Source organism: Musca autumnalis, unplaced genomic scaffold, assembly GCF_047663935.1.
Source record: "Musca autumnalis isolate F117 unplaced genomic scaffold, ASM4766393v1 scaffold_2, whole genome shotgun sequence".
Classification (NCBI taxonomy): domain Eukaryota; kingdom Metazoa; phylum Arthropoda; class Insecta; order Diptera; family Muscidae; genus Musca; species Musca autumnalis.
In genome coordinates, this window is record NW_027411755.1 from 220,865,061 (window position 1) to 220,885,391 (window position 20,331).

The following is a 20,331-nucleotide window of genomic DNA, read 5'->3' on the forward strand; positions in this document are numbered from 1 at the left end:
GGCATGGAATCACGGTTGGGAAGTGGTATTGATATCAGGAAATGGTTTTTTTAGAAATGTATACGCAAAGTACTTAATGGTACTAAATTTATTACAAGTTGGATTTGGGTGAACGGATAGAACTAGGATCCTGAAATTTGAAATTAAGATTGTTATTGGGGTGTAGGATTGAAGTTGTTATGGAAATTCGAACTTATGGGTACGAAAAGTACTAAATGATACTAAATTTGGTACAATTTGGATAAGGGTAAACGGATAGAGCTCTAATCGTGAAATTTGGAATTAAGATTACTGTGGGTGTGTATTGGTACGAAAAGTACTAAATGGTACGGATAGATCTCGAATCCTGAAATTTGGAATTAAGATTACTGCGGGAGTGTAGGATTGCGGATGTTTTGAAAATTCGTACTAAAGGGGACAAAGCGTACTAAATGGTACTAAATTTGGACTTGAGCGAACGGATAGAGCTGAAATCCTGAAATTTGGAATTAAAATACTGTTGAACTGTAGGATTTAGGAAGTTTGGAAAATTCGTACTTATGGGTACGAAACGAACTGAGTTGTACTAAATTTGGTACAACTTGGATTTGGGTGAACGGATAGAGCTGGAAGCCTGAAATTTGGAATTAGGATTACTGTTAGAGTGTAGGATTCAGATATGGAAGTAGATTTGGACAGTAGTACTTATGTGTACGAAAAGTAGTAAATGGTACTAAATTTAGTACAATTTGGATTTGAGCGAACGGATAGAGCTGCAATCCTGGAATTAGGAATTAAGATTACTGTTGGAATGTAGGTTTGAGGAAGTTTTTTAAATTCGCACTTATGACTAAAAAAGGTACAAAATGGTACTAAATTTCTGAAATCCTGGACTTAGGAATTAAGATTACTGTTGGAGATAAGGATTGAGGTAGTTATGGAAAATCGTACTTATGGGTACGGAAAGTACTAAATGGTACTAAATTTGGTACAATTTTGATTTGGGTGAACGGATAGAGCTGGAAACCTTAAATTTGGATTTAAGATTGTTATTGGGGTGTAGGATTGAGGTAGTTTTGGAAATCCGCACTTATGGGTACGACAAGTACTAAATGATACTTAATTTTGTACAATTTGGATATGAATGAACGGATAGAGCTCGAATCGTGAAATTTGGAATAAAGATTACTGTGGGAATGTAGGAATGAGGATATATTGGAAATTCGCACTTATTGGTACAAAAAGTACTAAATGGTACGGATAGAGCTCGAATCCTGAAATTTAGAATTAAGATTACTGTGGAAGTGTAGGATTGAGGATGTTTTGGAAATTCGTATTAAAGGGGACAAAACATACTTACTTATTGGTACTAAATTTAGTACAATTTGGATTTGAGCAAACGGATAGAGCTGAAATCCTGAACGTTGGAATTAAAATTACTGTTGGACTATAGGATTTAGGAAGTTTTGAAAATTCGTACTTATGGGCACGAAACGTAATGAATTGTATTAAATTTGGCACAATTTTGATTTGGTTAAACGGAATTTGGAATAAAGATTACTGTGGGAATGTAGGAATGAGGATATATTGGAAATTCGCACTTATTGGCACAAAAAGTAATAAATGGTACGGATAGAGCACGAATCCTGAAATTTGGAGTTAAGATTACTGTTGGAGTGTAGGATTGACGAAGTTTTGGAAATCGGTACTTATGGGACGAAAAGTACTAAATTTGGTACAAATTGGATTTGGGTGAACGAATAGAGCTGCAATCCTGGAATTAGTAGTTAACATTACTGTTGGAGTGTAGGGTTGAGGATGTTTTGGAAATTCGTACTTATGGGTACGAAAAGTACGAAATGGTACAAAATTTTTCTATAATTTGGATTTGGGTGAACGGATAGCCCTGGAATCCTAAAAGTGGAAATTATGATAACTGTCGAAGTGTAGAATTCAGGTAGTTTTGGAAAATCGTACTTATGGGTACGAAGAGTACTAAATGGTACTAAGTTTGGTACCATTTGGTATTGAGCAAACGGATACAGCTGGAATCCTGAGATTTGGAATTAAGATTACTGTTATAATTTTGTATTAATGCCAGTGTAGGTTTAAGATATGTGGTTGTCGAAATACGTAATATAAGTATACGAAAAGTACTAAATGGTATTCAATTTGTTGTTGGGTGTAGGGACGGAGCTGGAATTTTTATTTTTTGGAGTTAGGGTGAGTATTTGTGTGTAACTTTGGTACATGGACGTGTTTTAAGAAATACGTGCCAAACATTTACGATATAATTTGTTAAAGGTTAGACGGAATTTTTGAAATTTTAGGAGGAGGTTTCACAAATTAATATGTAAATTACTATTATGCGGTTTGGAAAAACTGATAGAGCTAGAAATGAGAGTCGCGGTTGTTATGAATGGTTGATATAAGAAGGTCATTTTTAAGGTTATTCCCAGGAGTATGAAAAGGACTAAATTTGGTACCATGTTGTTATTGCGTGAACGATAATATAAGGAGTTTGTTTTTTGAATGCTTACAAATTCTAAAAGTTGGTATGCGGGTCGGTGATGGTTGAAATGGTATCGGAAACACCTACTTAGGCCACAAAAAGTACTAAATGGTACTAAAATTGGTCTTGGGTTTATTTGTTTACAAGCATGTTTTAGCTTCTGATGACAGAAAGCCCCAAATTAATATGCCTCAAAAAATGTGAGATAATGTGTAAGGGTGAGATACGGCTGATTTCTTTTTCTTTTTTTAAAAAAATGGTACGAATAGTACTTAAATACAATCTAATATTGATTAAAAATTATATTAGTGCAATAAATTGTTCCTGTTCGCCATTTCCATATTAAATATCGTTTATTTGTTTTCTATATTCTTTCCGTATACGAAGTAGCGGGCATTTTGCTAGTTCAATTATATATCTGCTTACAGTAACTTCAAAAAATTGCTCTTGATTCTGATAAATTCGAATGTTTAAATCATTTTGTGCGTGAGGTTTTTTAACCGAATCACTATGTAAATAAGATTTTATGTGATCTTATGTAGAAACTCATCCGCTATATAATAGAAACGTATCACGTATACGTTTTGGAAGATGTGTTGAATATCATTGTTTTTCACCTTTATTATAAATATTTCTTTAAACCACTACTTTCCATTCAATTGAAGTATATTTTCTTGTTTTAAAAATCGATTTTTATTGACAGCGCCAAGTAGGTACGTCATTTAACAACGTAATATAACCTGCAGAGCAACCCTCAATGGTTTATTTACAGTGCAACTGCCTGCATACTTTTTGTATTTCCATCTTGTTGTTGACTCTGGGTCTTTGGTTGGTATTGCGTTTGTCTTTCTCTGTCTTTCTCAATTAAGAAACAACATTGACACACTTTTAAGAGGTTTATTTTCAATTCTTATCGATAGGTTTATTTGCCTTGGAGTCCCTTGTTAAGTATTGCGTCAACAGCTGCTTCGAGGGTTTTTTCCATGTTGGTGGCGCACTCATTCGGTCACCTGGCATGTGTTTTCTGCCTAGGGCATTACTTCTAAGGGCCAACAATTTACGTTTCCTTTCCCAACCCCGCAGCTTCACATATGTTTCATATATATATACATCTTTATATACATATGTATGTTTAAGCATTTATTTTAATTTTATTTTGTTGGGGTTGTAATAATATTGACTTTCCTCTTTGTTTGGTTGCCACCTACACGTAAGCCCAAAAGTTGTTGTTCATTTATTGGTCTATCAAACGCGTCAGGCAATGAATTCGATTATTTCTACATTACCAAACGGGAAGAGCTGAATGCTTTTTTGGATAATGCCGCGAAACAAAAATTGTGCTGGCGGCATTGAGACTTTGTAAAAATGTTTGAATTTTAAATTTTTACGACTGTTGCGGAAATGTTAAGTATTGTAAAAAATTAAAGAATAAGTGAAAATAACAGAGAAAAAGACTAACAGTAACGGTAAATACGAATATCGTTGACAGGAAACTGCAAGATATATTGAACGGAAACAGACTCAAAGTGAAATGAAATTACAGATTACTTTTGTCTATTGCTATTGTAATTATAGTTATTGATAAAGTAATTGTCGTTCGTTTTGAACTTCCGTAGTAATTGTTATGGTGTGTACTATGTATATACCAGGGTCGAATGTTTAAATATTTAACAAACAAGAAGAGTTTATAGGTGGACGGTGCCGGCAATGTGGTATCCTTCCCTGGATGCTAGCTTTCCGCTTTTTATATGACTGCTACATTGTGTGTGAAATTTCATTACAATCCATTTCATTACAATACGAGTATACAAACCGACTAACGTACAAAGCCAGATTCCTGTAGGGTAAAATCCCTTATTAGTCGGTCAGTACCAATAGTCGGACATTTTGGTATTCAAAGTCAAACAAGTAACAAGTAAGAAAAGAGTATATTCGGACGGGGCCAACCATGTGATACCCAACTCCACTCCATTTGCATCATCTATTGGTCGATAACAATAAATTATGTAAATAATGCTACTCTTTTGTCTTTGCCGACACAGATATACCCTCAGCCTATATGAATTGAAACTTTTATCTACGGACAAATCAAATGAATTTAGGGTCTTTTCAGAATTCTGTAGTCCTTTTTGCACCTTTCAACGTACTGACATAAAATGTGAATTAGGATTAGAGTTCAAAAGTGTTGCGGAATAGGTACTTAAAGAAATGGACCGACATAGTCCATTATTGAAGTGGATCTTATTTTGGGAAAAATATCTTTCCGATAGATATCGCGCCCACTAGTTTGGACAAAATATAAGGAAGTCCAAATTTTGGACCAAATCGTGCACTCCAGCCAGTACATATGGTGCCATAGGGGTTTTCACAACTTTCGGACTGTTTTCTCAAGAAGTATGGACTTGCCCCTGAAAAAACCGTCGTAATTGAGTCAGCCAACGCAAGTTGCTTCAACAAAAATCAAAGTGATTCGAGAGCAGGTATTAAAGTGGATTTGTGAGGTACCCGAAGGAGGGGACAAATATAGTCCTTCTTCGAACCTGATCTATATCTGGTAGATATATTAGGACGTGTAAAGTATGGACCAAATCGATCACTCCTTTCAAGAAGTATCGTGCGCACAATTTTTCCGAACATTTTTGAATTTTTGTGGGGGATGTACCTGAAGGAGTGGATCGATATGGTTTATCTTCGAACTTAAACTAAGTTTGCACAAAATATTCACGGTGCTCTTGAAACAATTTTAAATGGAAGGTGCTTACACCTCGGATGTTTTTGCGGATTCTGAAACTACAATGTTTATAGATGAGAAAAATCAAAAAACAAAAAATCGTCGGAGCGCTTTTTAAATAAATCGCGATTTAAGTTGACATTTTTAGGGGTTGTTTAGGTTTTCACGATTTTGCTTAGAAACCGGAAGTCTTATCAAAATTGGACTAAAGAAAATGTTGTAGCTATAAAAATTCTCTACAAGATTGGCGTTTATGGTATTCTCGTCGGTTTTACTGTTTTTGAGATATAGATGTTCAAATTGGGACAATTCAAATTCAATTCAATTCTGTATCGCCCCCTTATAAAACAATGTCATGACTGCAAATTCCCAACTTAAACTTATATATCTAAAAAAATGTTACAACTTAGGATAAGTTACTTCAGCCAGTCATGTAGAGAATTTTCACAGCTTTAAGATTTTCTCAGGTCCCATATCGATAAGACTTACCGTATTCAACCAAAATCGCGAAACCCTAACAAAAAACCTAAAAATGTAAACTGAGCTTCTTTATCTCAAAAATGGTACAGGCTGGGAACAAATGATAAACGTCAATCCTCTAGAGAATTTTTACAGCTACAACATTTTCTTTAACTCCATTTCGATTGGACTTGCGGTTTCCAAGCAAAATCGTGAAAACCTAAAAAACACCTAAAAATGTGAATTTTGATCGCGATTTATTTAAAAATCCCTACAGCGATTTTTTCTTGTTTTTGGATTTTTTCATCTATGAACACTGCTGTTTCAGAATTCACAAAAACTTTCCCTGTGTAAGCGGTTTTCATCAAAAGTTAGTTAAGGCGCACCCTTCATTATTTTATAAGGTGGCGATACAGTCAGTGCATTGTCCCAATTTGAACTTCTATATCTCAAAAACGGTACAAACTATGAAAACACTATGAAGGTCGGTCTTGTAGAGAATTTTCATAGCTACAACATTGTCTTTAGTCCCATTTTGATAGGACTTACGATTTCTAAGTAAAATCGTGAAAATCTAAACAACCCCTAAAAATGTTAACTTAAATCGGGATTTATTTAAAAAGCGCTCCGGTGATTTTTTTGTTTTTTGATTTTTCTCATCTATAAACATTGTAGTTTCAGAATCCTCAAAAACTTCCAAGGTGTAACCACCTTCCATTTAAAATTGTTTCAAGAGCACCCTGTATTACGAAAGCCAAATTTTGGACCGAACCGGTTGATCCGTTCGTGAGTTATAGTGCGCACCAACCAATACACGCGCTGTCACAGGGTTTTTGTTTGCGCCTTTCAGGCTATTTTCTCAGGAAGTATGGACTTGCCGCTGATGAAACTTGTACCGTCGTATGGGGCAGTAAATACAAGATGCTACAACAAAAATTAAAGCGATTCGTGAACAGGTCCTAAAATGGACTTTCCGCAATTTTGTGTGGGAGGTACCCGAAGTAGTGGACCGATTGACCTCATCTAAGTCTGGTAGAAATTTCACGATGTGCAAATTATGGACCAAATCGTTTACTTCCTTAAAGAGTTATCGTGCGCACAATTTTTCCGAACATTTTTGAATTTTTGTGGGGGAGGTACCTGAAGGATTGGACCGATATGGTTTATCTCTGAACATAAACTAAGTTTGGACGAAAGCCAAATTTTGGACGGAATCGGTTGATCCGTTCGAGAGTTATAGTACGCTCCAGCCAGCCACACAGACGAACGGACATGGCTAAATCAACTCCAAGTTGACTGAAACACATTTCATTTAAAAATACTTGGGGTCTAAAACCATTATTTCGATGAGGCACATTTTGCCCATTGGAAATTGTACGAGGGCAGTTCGGAAACTTCTTAGCCTAGCACAAAAAGCACGGTATAAACAGAAAAAAAAGTTAAGTGTTTTGAAAACTTCCGTCTTTGTTAAGAACACATGTTAAATTTTGTTTCGATCTGGAAACTCCTTCATATAGAAAAAGGTGTTCAAAAAAGACGCAAAAATTAGAAATGCGTGCTGTCATTAAATATTTACATAAAAAAGGTTTATCGGGACAAGAAATTCATAATGATATGGTGAATGTGTTAGGTGAAAGTGGCTAAAATCAACGAATTAAAGTACGAGTTGCTTGACCACCCACCTTATTCTCCTGATTTAGCTCCCAGTGACTTTTACTTGTTCCCAAATCTAAAAAAATTCCTTGCTGGCAAGCGTTTTACCTCAAATGAAGATGCAATTACAGTTGTAAACCACTATTTTGAAGACCTTGAGGAAAACTATTTTAATCAAGGGATAGAATTGCTAGAAAAGCGTTGGACTAAGTGTATTGAAGTTTCAGGAGATTATATTGAAAAATAAAAATATTTTTGAAAAACTAACTATTCTCTTTCATTGATAGGCTAAGAAGTTTCCGAACCGCCCTCATATATGGTAAAAACCAAAATTTTTGCGAGCATATCTATCTATCTATCTATCTATCTATCTATCTATCTATCTATCTATTTTTTGATTTGATTCGAAAAACTAGAAAAAAATATTTGGGAGTTCGCTAAAATCCCTTACAATAATTAATTTGAACTGCTAAAACTTCTTCAAGAAATATGGTTTATCATCGCGAAAGCTTAGTTGCTTACTGTGATAACTTATAAGAACAGGAATATTGAAATTACAATCATTAAAAAAATGTGAAAATTAAAAAGCCTATTATTAGCGAATTAGTTAAAATCAGTTGATGCGCATCCGTTTTTGGATACATAATATTGATTTTTTATTAAATGTATTCCTTTTCCAGTCACTCTAGAAATATTTTCCACAGGATTACGAAATTTCTTTTCGTATCACTTTCAAATGAGATTTGATTTAAAATGTTATTTTCCAAAGGGTAAGATGTATTTGCCATATAAAACAACTCAACGACTGGACTCTTTAGCTTATTGTGTAGATTATTGTTTTCCCACCAACTCACAACTAAAATAATTACACAACAGTTACGGGACACGTCAAAACTACTCGACTATTAAAAAAATACAGAGCCACCTACTGAACAACATGACTGTCGCCAGAGCAATTCACTCAGGTTACAAGCATCATTCATACTAAATCACTAAAGTACCCCGCAAAAAGACGAGGGGCGGGGTTATAAAATTACAAACTAGTTTTATTTGCACTCTAAGTTAATGACACTTAGAGTGTGGAAAAACAAACAACGATGACAACTTTGATTACGCTGTTCCTGCTGCTGTGCATAGTTCTATGTAGTTTAAAATACTGTGACTGCTGTTGCTGGCTGGCTGACTAGCTGCTTTTGTTGATGATGATGATGTTGATAAATGTCATGCAGACGTATTCGAATACATAAAGGGAGAAAAGTTATACGAGTATATAGAAGGAATGAATGATTGTTATTGTTGGTAATGATTGCACAAATTACCATTGAGAATATATTCAAGTTTCCACTTGACTTATATTCTAATGATATTCATGTCTATTCGAAAATCATGCATATGTTATTACATAAAGTAATGTAAGAATAAAACAAATAAACAAGTAAAAATATCAGTGTAAATTGAAACTTTCCCATACGGACAGATCGAATGCATTTAGGATCTTTTCAAAAATTTGTGGTCCTTTTTGGACATTTGAACTTGCCGACAAAAAAGTGGATTAGGATTATGTCCTTGCGGAGGAGGTACTTGAAGGATGTAGGTCCATTATGGAAGTGGATATTATTTTGGGAGTCATATATTTTCGATAGATATCGAGCCCACTAGTCATTTCAGTGGGCCACGTAAAATTTTGGACCAAAATATTTACCGTCGTAATTGAGGCTGCGGATGCAAGTTGCTTCAACAAAAATCGAAGTGATTCGAGAGTAGGTCTTAAATTGAACTTATCCGAAATTTTGTGTGGGAGGTACCGGAAGGAATAGAAAAATATAGTCCATATTCAAATTTGATCTATATTTGGTAAAGTATGTGTAAAGTATGTACCAAATCGGTCACCCCCTTCGAGAGTTATCGCGCGAACAATTTCCCGAACATTTTTAAATTTTTGTGGGGGAGGTACCTGAAGGTTTGGATCTATATGGTTTATCTTCGAACTTAAACTATTTTTGGACAAACTACTACAAAGGCCATATTTTGGACTAAATCTCTTGATCAGTTCGAGAGTTATCTTCAACTCTAACTACTACACACGGCGTCATAGGGGGTTTCGCACCTTCAGGCTTTTTTATCAGGAAGTATGAACTTGCCCCTGATGCAATTTGTATCGTCGTATGAGGGGCAGTGAATACAAGTTGTTACAACAAAAATCAAAGCGATTCGAGCAGTTCCTAAACTGAAATTTTCCGAAATTTTGTGTGGGAGGTACCCGAAGGAATGGACCGATTGAGTCCATATTGGAACCTTTTCTAAGTCTGGTAGAAACTTAACGGTGTACAAAGAATGGTCCAAATCGGTTACTCCCTTCAAGAATGATCGTGCGCACAAATTTTCCGAACATTTTCGAACTTTTGTGGGGAAGGTACCGTAAGGGGTGGACCGATATAACCCATCTTCGAACTTAAACTAAGTTTGTACAAAATATTACGAAAGATAAATTTTGGACCAAATCGGTTCATCTGTTCGAGAGTTATCAGCCAGACAGACGGACGGACATTGCTAAATCGACTCCAAATTTTCTGAAACGGATTTCGTTCAAATATAATTGGGATCTAAGACCATTATTTCGATGAAGCTCATTTTGTCCGTATGAAAGTGTATATACCCTCGTTAGCATAAATGCTGAGGGTATAAAAAGTAAAGACAAAGCCGACAGAGATATACCCTCAGCCTATGTGAATTAAAACTTTCATCTACTGAAAGATCGAATGTATTTATGGTATTTTCAGAATTTTCTGCCCTTTTTGGAAATTTAAACTTGCTGACAAATTGACGATTAGGATTACAATTCCAAAGTGTTGCGGGGGAGGTACTTGAAGGTATGGACGGACATTGTCCATTATGGAAGTGGATCTTATTTTGGGAGTCATATATATTCGATAGATATCGCGCTTACTAGCCAATTCAGTGGGTTATCGTATAATTATTAGAAAACAGAACCACAACGAACAGCATCGATATGCATTTCCAAAGAATCTTCGAAGAACTTTAGTGGGGGAGGTACCCTATGCACTTGCCTCTGAAAGAACTTTTACCGATATGGCTTATCTTCGAACTTAAAATAAGTTTAGACAAAATATTATGAAGGCCAAATTTTGGACAGAATCGGCAGATCCGTTCGAAAGTTACCTTGAGCTCCAACCACACGTTGTCATATTATTTCAGGCATATTTCAGGCTATTTTTATACCCTCCACCATATGGAGGGTATAATTAAATTTGTCATTCCGTTTGTAACACATCGAAATATTCGTCGGAGACCCTATAAAGTATATATATTATTGATCAGCATAAAATTCTATGTCGATTCAACCATGTCCGTCTGTCTGTTTGTTGAAATCAAGATACAGCTCGTAATTTTAAAGATAGACAGTCAATATTTGGTACAGAAGTTTTTATTACTTGCAGGATGGTTGGTATTCAAAATGGGATATATCGGTCCACGTTTTGATATAGCCCCCATAGAACGGTACCTCCCGATATTCGGTATTTTGAAAGTTTTAGCTTTATTACCAAACCAAAATGGCTGAAATTTGGTATTAAGTTACCGTTGGCGGTATAGAACTTTCCACCTGAAATTTGTTGGTATAGGTTCACGCATTCGTATACCCCCCATAGAACGGTACCTCCCGATATTCGGTATTTTGAAGGTTTTAGCTTCAATATCCCATTAAAATGGTTGAAATTTGATAATTAGTCTTCGTTGAGGATATAAAACGTACAACCTTAAATTTGTTGGTATAGCTTCACGCCTTCATATAGCCCTATAGAACGGTACCTCCCGATATTCGGTATTTTGAAGGTTTTAGATTCATTATCCCACCAAAATGGTTGAAATTTGTTAATTAGTCTTCCTTGGGGATATAAAACGTTCCACCTGAAATTTGTTGGTATAGGTCCACGCCTTTATATAGCCCCATTTCCGACTGAAATACGTCGGTATAGGTGCACGTTTCGATATAGCCTCCTAGAACCTCCTGATTTTCGTAATTCTGAAGGCTGTGACGTCAATATCCCACAGAAATTACTGAAATTGGTATTTTGTCTTCTTCATAAACGAAAGAAAACTAATTGTTCCCTTTGACTTCAATACAACTCGTGGTGGAGGGTATAACAAATTCGGCCAGGCCGAACTTAACGCCGTTCTTCTGGTTTCAGGAAGGAATTTGACAGCAGAACCTCATCTACGTCTGGTTGAAATTTCACGATTTTCAAAATATGTACCAAATCCGTTACTCTCTTCAAGAGTTATCGTGCACACAAAATTTATGAAGATTTTCCAGCCTTTGTGGGGGAGGTACCGGAAGGAGTAGACCGATATGACCCATCTTCGAGCTTTAACTAAGTTTGTACAAATTGTATATATATAATATAATTGTTCCACAAAAATCCCATAAGATACAAGGAAGACTTCTCTCATATCAATGAATGCACCCCGATTCATATTAGCTCAATCATATGGGACCTACAGTTTATTTTGTAGAGAAGTTTTACATGGCTGAAATACTCAGGAAATGTCGCCAACATTACCGAGGGGTATTTTGCCACCCTTGAAAAGTGTTTTGATGTTGTCAGGCCGTGGAATCGAACCCACGACCCTATGTGTGCAAGGCGGGTGTGCATACCATTGTACCACGGTGGCACCAAAAATACAAATTGTACGAAAGCCAAATTTTGGACAGTACCGGTTGATCCGTTCGAGAGTTACCGTGCGATCCAGCCAGACGGGCGTACATGGCTAAATCAATTCCAAATTGTTTGAAAAGGATTTGGGATCTAAAACCATTAGATGTAATATCTTTGACAGTACGGTATGCCACCATGAAGCGTTGCCAGATTGAAATGTTTTTTTTCTTTAAGTTGTCCAAAGTGTTAAAAATCTAATCCTGTTACTACTTTATTCAATTATATGACTTGAAAAATAAACTTTTTGTCCCAGAAACTTGCCATTGGGCCTATAGTGCATGCTACATGTAGTATGTTCGGCATTTGTGTGTAAAAAAATAAAAACATTTGTTTACAGGATTTTAACATTAAATGAGATGAGATAAGGATTTTTGCACGATTCTTATGACAACGCAATTGTACCCGCCGTAGGTGTGAATACGAGGGCTACTAGATAAGTTTCTGGACTAGGCAATACCGTCCAATGCCGTCCAGCATACCTTCAATATTGCATGAACGCCTTTTCGTTAATTAGGTTTGTTCTCATTGGATCCTCCACAATTTGAGAATCGCTCAAAAAATCAAAGAAATGTTGAAAAAATACGATAGCGGTGCTTCACAATACGTTTATACGGTCGTCACAGGTGACAAATCAGCAATCGACCATGGAGATCTTCGAAGACGAGCCAAATCCAACGAAATTTGTTCATTGAAGAAGCACTTCCAAATGGTCGCCTGTTTCTGCAGCTAAACTCATCATATGTCGACTATACTACTTGAGAAACGTACATAGGACGATAAATTCTGAGTCTTACACCGCAATTTGTTTAAAAAAAATTATGGTCAACGATTTTCGTCGCGTGTTTCCACGCATCCGGAGTGGAAAAAATGCTTGAATCATAATGTAGAATACTTTAAATACAACAAAGCTATTTTTGATGATAAATATTCGCGTTTTCATTATTAGGCTAGAAACTTTTATAGAAGCCCTCTAATTACATTATAGATGAAGATCCTGGAATAGATTAGGCGAAATTTAAAAATTTATCGTCTCCATTGTAAAATGTTGAAGCTGAGTTTTTTCGAAATTGTTCTTTCACTGTTTCAGATAGCGATAACGATATTGCACTTGCGTTATTGTAACAGGCACATGTATCAAGCCGTCAGAGGGAAGAGCAGGCAAGATCTGGAAAACACCGATGTTATTATTTCAGATGTTATTATCATTAAGCCGAGTGTACTACATGTGGTACTGCCTTAAAATCGAAGTTAGAAAATATTTTTCTATTTTTCTTCAGTTTTGTAATATCATACATAATAACGATATTTTTATATTTTGGGTGCCACCTTGGTGCAATGGTGTACACACCCGCCTTGCACACATAAGGTCGTGGGTTCGATTCCCCGGCCAGGCAACATCAAAACACTTTTCAACGGTGGCAAAATACCCCTTAGTAATGTCGGCGACATTTCCTGAGTATTTCAGCCATGAAAAACTTCTCTACAAAATTGGTGTCTTAGACACGCCGTTCGGACTCGGCGATAAACTGTAGGTCCCATATCATTGAGCTAATATGAATCGGGATGCACTCATTGATATGAGATAAGTCTCCCTTGTCCCTTATGGGATGTTTGTGGAACAATTATATATATATTAATAACGGTATTTTGAAAAATCGTGATGATAGCTCTATTAGTTTGCACGTCGGCAAATCCGGGTTAAACAATCATATGATTGAATCTTAAACTATACCAAAACAAACAGAAAAACAGCGAAGGCACCCCCAAAAGGGAATTTTTAAATAAATTCCAACAACATACTCACAGGTAACTGTGTTGAAGTTTTTTATACCCTCCACCATAGTATGGAGGGTATATTAAGTTTGTCATTCCGTTTGTAACACATCGAACTAATAATTTGCGACACTATAAAGTATATATATTCTTGATCAGGATAAAATTCTAAGACGATCTAGCCATGTCCGTCTGTCCGTCTGTCTGTCCATCTGTCCGTCTGTTGTAATCACTCTAGCGTCCGCAATAATTGAGATAGAGTGCTGAAATTTTGCACCCGAGGGTCTTTTTTCCAAAGGCAGGTCAAGTTCGAAGATGGGCTATATCGGTCCACTCTTTGGTATAGCCCCCATATAACGGTACCTCCGGATTTGAGGTATTTGGACGTTCTTCGCCACATTTGCAGACCGAATTAGCTATAATTTGGCACTTAGGGTTCCTAGTGATCAACAAACTTATATCCCAAAGGATATGGGCATAAGTCCATGTTTTGGTATAGTCCCCATATAACGGTACCTCCCGATTTTCGGTATTTTGAGAATTTTAGCCACAATTTTTAACCGAACTATCTGCAATTTTGACATTTGAGGTTCTCAGTGGTCATGAAACATATCCACGAAGCATCGTCAACATAGGTCCATGTTTTGGTATAGCCCCCACATAACGGTACCTCGGTACCTCCCGATTTGGTATTTTAAGAATTTTAGCTACAATTTTTAACCGAACTAGCTGTAATTTGCCATTTGAGGTTCTCAGTGGTCATGAAATATCTCCACTAAACATCGTCTACATAGGTTCATGTTTTGGTATAGCCCCCATATAACGGTACCTCCGGATTTTCGGTATTTTAAGAATTTTAGCTACAATTTTTAACCGAACTAGCTGTAATTTGCCATTTGAGGTTCTCAGTGGTCATGAAATATCTCCACTAAACATCGTCTACATAGGTCCATGTTTTGGTATAGCCCCCATATAACGGTACCTCCCGATTTTCGGTATTTTGAGAACTTTAGCCACAATTTGTAACCGAACTATCTACAATTTGACATTTGAGGTTCTCAGTGATCATGAAACATCTCCACCGAACATCGTCAACATAGGTCAATGTTTTGGTATAGCCCCCACATAACGGTACCTCGGTACCTCCCGATTTGGTATTTTAAGAATTTTAGCTACAATTTTTAACCGAACTAGCTGTAATTTGCCATTTGAGGTTCTCAGTGGTCATGAAATATCTCCACTAAACATCGTCTACATAGGTTCATGTTTTGGTATAGCCCCCATATAACGGTTCCTCCCGATTTTCGGTATTTTGAGAACTTTAGCCACAATTTGTAACCGAACTATCTGCAATTTGACATTTGAGGTTCTCAGTGATCATGAAACATCTCCACCAAACATCGTAAAAATAGGTCAATGTTTTGGTATAGCCCCCACATAACGGTACCTCCCGATTTTCGGTATTTTGAGAATTTTAGCTACAATTTTTAACCGAACTAGCTGTAATTTGCCATTTAAGGTTCTCAGTGGTCATGAAACAACTCCACCAAACATCGTCAACATAGGTCAATGTTTTGGTATAGCCCCCATAAAACGGTACCTCCCGATTTTCGGTATTTTGAGAATTTTAGCTACATTTTTTAACCGAAATAGCTGTAATTTGACATTTGAAGTTCTCAGTGGTCATAAAACATCTCAACGAAACATCGTCAACATAGGTCCATGTTTTAGTATAGCCCCCATATAACGGTACCTCCCGATTTTCGGTATTTTGAGAATTTTAGCTGCAATTTTTAACCGAACTAGCTGTAATGATCGGCATTTTGAGAGTTTTAGCTACAATTTTGTCTATTCAAAAATAATCGTCAATATAGGTCCATGTTTTGGTATATCCCCCCATATAACTTTACCTCCCGATTTTCGGGAATTTTCAGTGGTCACGAAATTTCTACACTAAAATTCGTCAACATGGGTCCATTTTTGAGGGTCTACATTGTTTAAACTACCCTCAATTTGACTCTTGAAGTTCCCTGCAGCTATAAAACTTTCCGCCAAAAATTGAAAGACAGGTTGACTCTTTGATATAGCCCCGTAGGTGGTTACTTTCACCTATCTAGAAAAATCATCATTTAAAAAACTGTACCTGTACCAACTGATAATTCCCTTCTCCGGGATGAAATCGTGATATTAATAGCGATCAGTAAATTTTGCAATGCTGTCAGTGCGTTTTGTAAACATTACTCTCTGTAATAGAGAGTAATGATGAAGTGAAGCCAATGGGGGAATACTCCAGACTTAAAGCAATCATTTATTGAAATTACTTGCGTAAAAATGTGTTTTTATAGCGTTTCCCATATTTTTGTTTGTTTATTACACAAACCGACAGTTTTTAAATATATGAGTTTTTTGAGAACCCAAGGAGTATTTTTTTTTAATTTATGAACAAATTTGAAATTTTTTGAAAACATATTTTAATTTGTTTATTTAAATAGCTTCTTTATTGGAATTTGATCGTTTTTAATACATAGGCAGACATAAAAAAACAAAAATATTTGATGAAAAATAATAAAAAAAAAACTCAAATGTTTAATTTTGACCTTGAATTCCTCTGCACTTATTACACCGAATTATAAAAAAATCTCTATCCGTTCAAATGTTACAACATTTTTACCAGGAAAAAACGATTCTGAACCACTTTGCGACGAATACATATTTAAATCTTTGGTTTTAACCCTAAAGTACATTAATATATATTCATTGTAAATTGTTGAGTAAACATACATATTTGCGAACTGTACTGTTTCGAAACATGCAGTGAAGTCCCTACTTCACATTGCACGCCTTAAAATTTTTCCTGGTTTAAATTTAAATAAATACTAATCAATGTCCATTGTGCGTATACAATATCATAAACATGTGGATTGCCTAAATATTACACATACGCCACCTTATGTTACTTTCCAATAATCAATTAACAACCTATGCACACTTCTGAGCTAGAGTTGTACCAAAGGAACTATATGGAACTATCTAGTTCACTTAGCAGTTCCAATCGCCCACATTTTTTCTTTGAACAAACTGTTACTCATACGTTTTGGAACTGGTACAAGGAACTGGGAACTAGATTACCCAACTCTATTTTGAGCAGCTGAGCTGAGCTAAGCTTCTCTGTGTTGGAAACACGTTGGAGATAATTGAGCTCGCTCATTGAATGTTGAAGCTGTTAAAAATTGTATGCACTTACAGCGGTATTATGGTGTGGATTTTGTGTTCTTTCGCGATTGTGTGTGATTGCTTACGTTTTTCAAAATTGCTTTTGATGATGGTCGTAATGTTGCGCTCAGTCTACACTGTGCATTTGAAAGCGATTTTAACAATTTGCATTCATGTTCCGCTTATTATACGATGTTTTTTTCTCTAACGTACACCCTCATACACAAACAGATTGAAGTATTTACATTGAGTGGCCAAAATAACCAACAAATCGCCCCTTTGCTTTTTGAACCACAACAAATAGCCCGAAAGGGTTTTTCTCTACAAACACACAGTGAAAGATGGTAGAGGAAGGGAAAAATGTTATCCTGTGGCTTAGTTTAGAATGCGTTGTTTTTATGGCAAAATTTTGTAGCCACCTTCGTCCACAACCATCAACCCTTTAAATACTTTGTAAAATGGATTGCTTGTAGCGCTTAGCGCATTTGTGTGATTTCCAGGAAATATGCGTGTGATTGATTGGCTGATGAGTAGGTGTGGGATTGTTTGTTTTTGGGTTACATGATTGCAAGGAAGTTAGTAGGAGTCATTTATGTATTACACATGTAATAATAGTGGGAAAAATAACCGGGGCTACACATATCCATCTATAAATAGTAATAAGCTGCGGATATACATGACGATTTTTTCTATAACCAAATAGTGTACAAGTCTTAGACCCTTGTTGATGTGAGAGAAGTGCCACTCATTCAACATACAAAAATTACTTCAATTCCACAATACGTGCTAACATTAAGAATAAATGATTGCTTAAGTCTGGAGTATTCCCATGTATTCTCATGTTAATGAGAATGATGCTCACTTTTCGGCATTCCCAAAAAACACCAGAACAAAATATTTGCAAATATCATCGATTTATGTTAAGTTGAAATAACATCAGCACAGTTACCTGTGAGTATGTTCTTGGAATTTTATTTACAAAATTCCATTTTGCGCGTGCCTTCGCTGTTTTTTGTTTGTTCTGTTTTAGTTGAAGATTCAATCATATGATTCCTTAAGTCTGAGTACTCCCCCCTTGGCTTAACTTCATCACTTTCCTCTTTGCAGAGAAAAATGTTTACAAAACGCTCTGACAGCTTGCAAAATTTACTGATCGCTTTTTTTTACGTTTGCAAAACGATTATAACGTACGCACATTTTCTTTTTTCAGGTATTAATTTTTACACAATTTATTAGCATCCACATTTTTACATCAAATTGCAACCTAGCAGCCACGTTTGGGACATATTTTATTTACATTTTCTTTTAGCACAACTCCCACAAACATATACTAGTACATACAGATGCAAAAAAGGAAATGAAGTCATCATTTACCACCGAAAAAGGTGAAGTGTATGTATGAGGGTATATTAACATGTATGTATGTACGTATGTATTTATGCTGTCTCCAAATTCATGTAGAAATTTTATTTCTTTTATCTCAATTTCACAAGTATGCAATTTCAAATGATGCTACTGATGTTGACAGTAACGAACGACAAAACGCTGACTGCAACAACACAGATGGCAACATTTACAACAGCCAAAAATCCTGATTATGATTGCTATGATGAAGATTTTATATACGTCGTGTATAAAGGGTTTACCTGGTTTACCATGTTGCTAAAGGCTGCGGGTCCTCGGGATTATTTCTGTAACATATTTAAATTTTGTTAACTGCCAATCCAATAAGCGTGGATTTTTAAACGATTTTTATAAAGAAACAAAGACCCCAATAAGCGTGGATTTTTAAACGATTTTTATAAAGAAACAAAGACCCCAATAAGCGTGGATTTTTAAACGATTTTTATAAAGAAACAAAGACCCCAATAAGCGTGGATTTTTAAACGATTTTTATAAAGAAACAAAGACCCCAATAAGCGTGGATTTTTAAACGATTTTTAGAAAGAAACAAAGACCCCAATAAGCGTGGATTTTTAAAAGATTTTTAGAAAGAAACAAAGACCCCAATAAGCGTGGATTTTTAAAAGATTTTTAGCAATAACCATTAAGCCAGAAAGCGTGTTGTCAAAAGACCCAAATAAGCGTAAATTTTTAAACTATTTTTATAAAGAAACAAAGACCCCAATAAACGTGGATTTTTAAACGATTTTTAAAAGGAAACAAAGACCCCAATAAGCGTGGATTTTTAAACAAATTTTAAAAAGAAACATAGACCCCAATAAGCGTGGATTTGTAAACGATATTTATAAAGAAACAAAGACCCCAATAATCGTAGATTTTTAAACGATTTTTATAAAGAAACAAAGACCCCAATAAGCGTGGATTTTTTAACGATTTTTATAAAGAAACAAAGACCCAAATTAGCGTGGATTTTTAAACGATTTTTATAAAGAAACATAGACCCCAATAAGCGTGGATTTTTAAACGATTTTAATAAAAAAAACAAATACCCCAATAAAATAAAGAAACAAAGACCCAAATTAGCGTGGATTTTTAAACGATTTTTATAAAGAAACATAGACCCCAATAAGCGTGGATTTTTAAACGATTTTAATAAAAAAACAAATACCCCAATAAAATAAAGAAACAAAGACCCCAATATGCGTGGATTTTTAAACGATTTTTATAAAGAAACATAGACCCCAATAAGCGTGGATTTTTAAACGATTTTAATAAAAAAACAAATACCCCAATAAAATAAAGAAACAAAGACCCCAATATGCGTGGATTTGTAAATGATTTTTATAAAGAAACAAAGATTTTTAAACGATTTTTATAAAGAAACAAAGACCCCAATAAGCGTGGATTTTTAAACAATTTTTATAAAGAAACAAAGACCCCAGTAAGCGTGGATTTTTATAAAGAAACAAAAACCCCAATAAGCGTGGATTTTTAAACGATTTTTATAAAGAAACAAAAACCCCAATAAGCGTGGATTTTTAAACGATTTTTATAAAGAAACAAAAACCCCAATAAGCGTGGATTTTTAAACGATTTTTATAAAGAAACAAAGACCCCAATAAAATAAAGAAACAAAGACCAGAATAAGCGTGGATTTTTAAACGATTTTTATAAAGAAACAAAGACCCCAATAAAATAAAGAAACAAAGACCAGAATAAGCGTGGATTTTTAAACGATTTTTATAAAGAAACAAAGACCCCAATAAGCGTGGATTTTTAAACGATTTTTATAAAGAAACAAAGACCCCAATAAGCGTGGATTTTTAAACGATTTTTATAAAGAAACAAAGACCCCAATAAGCGTGGATTTT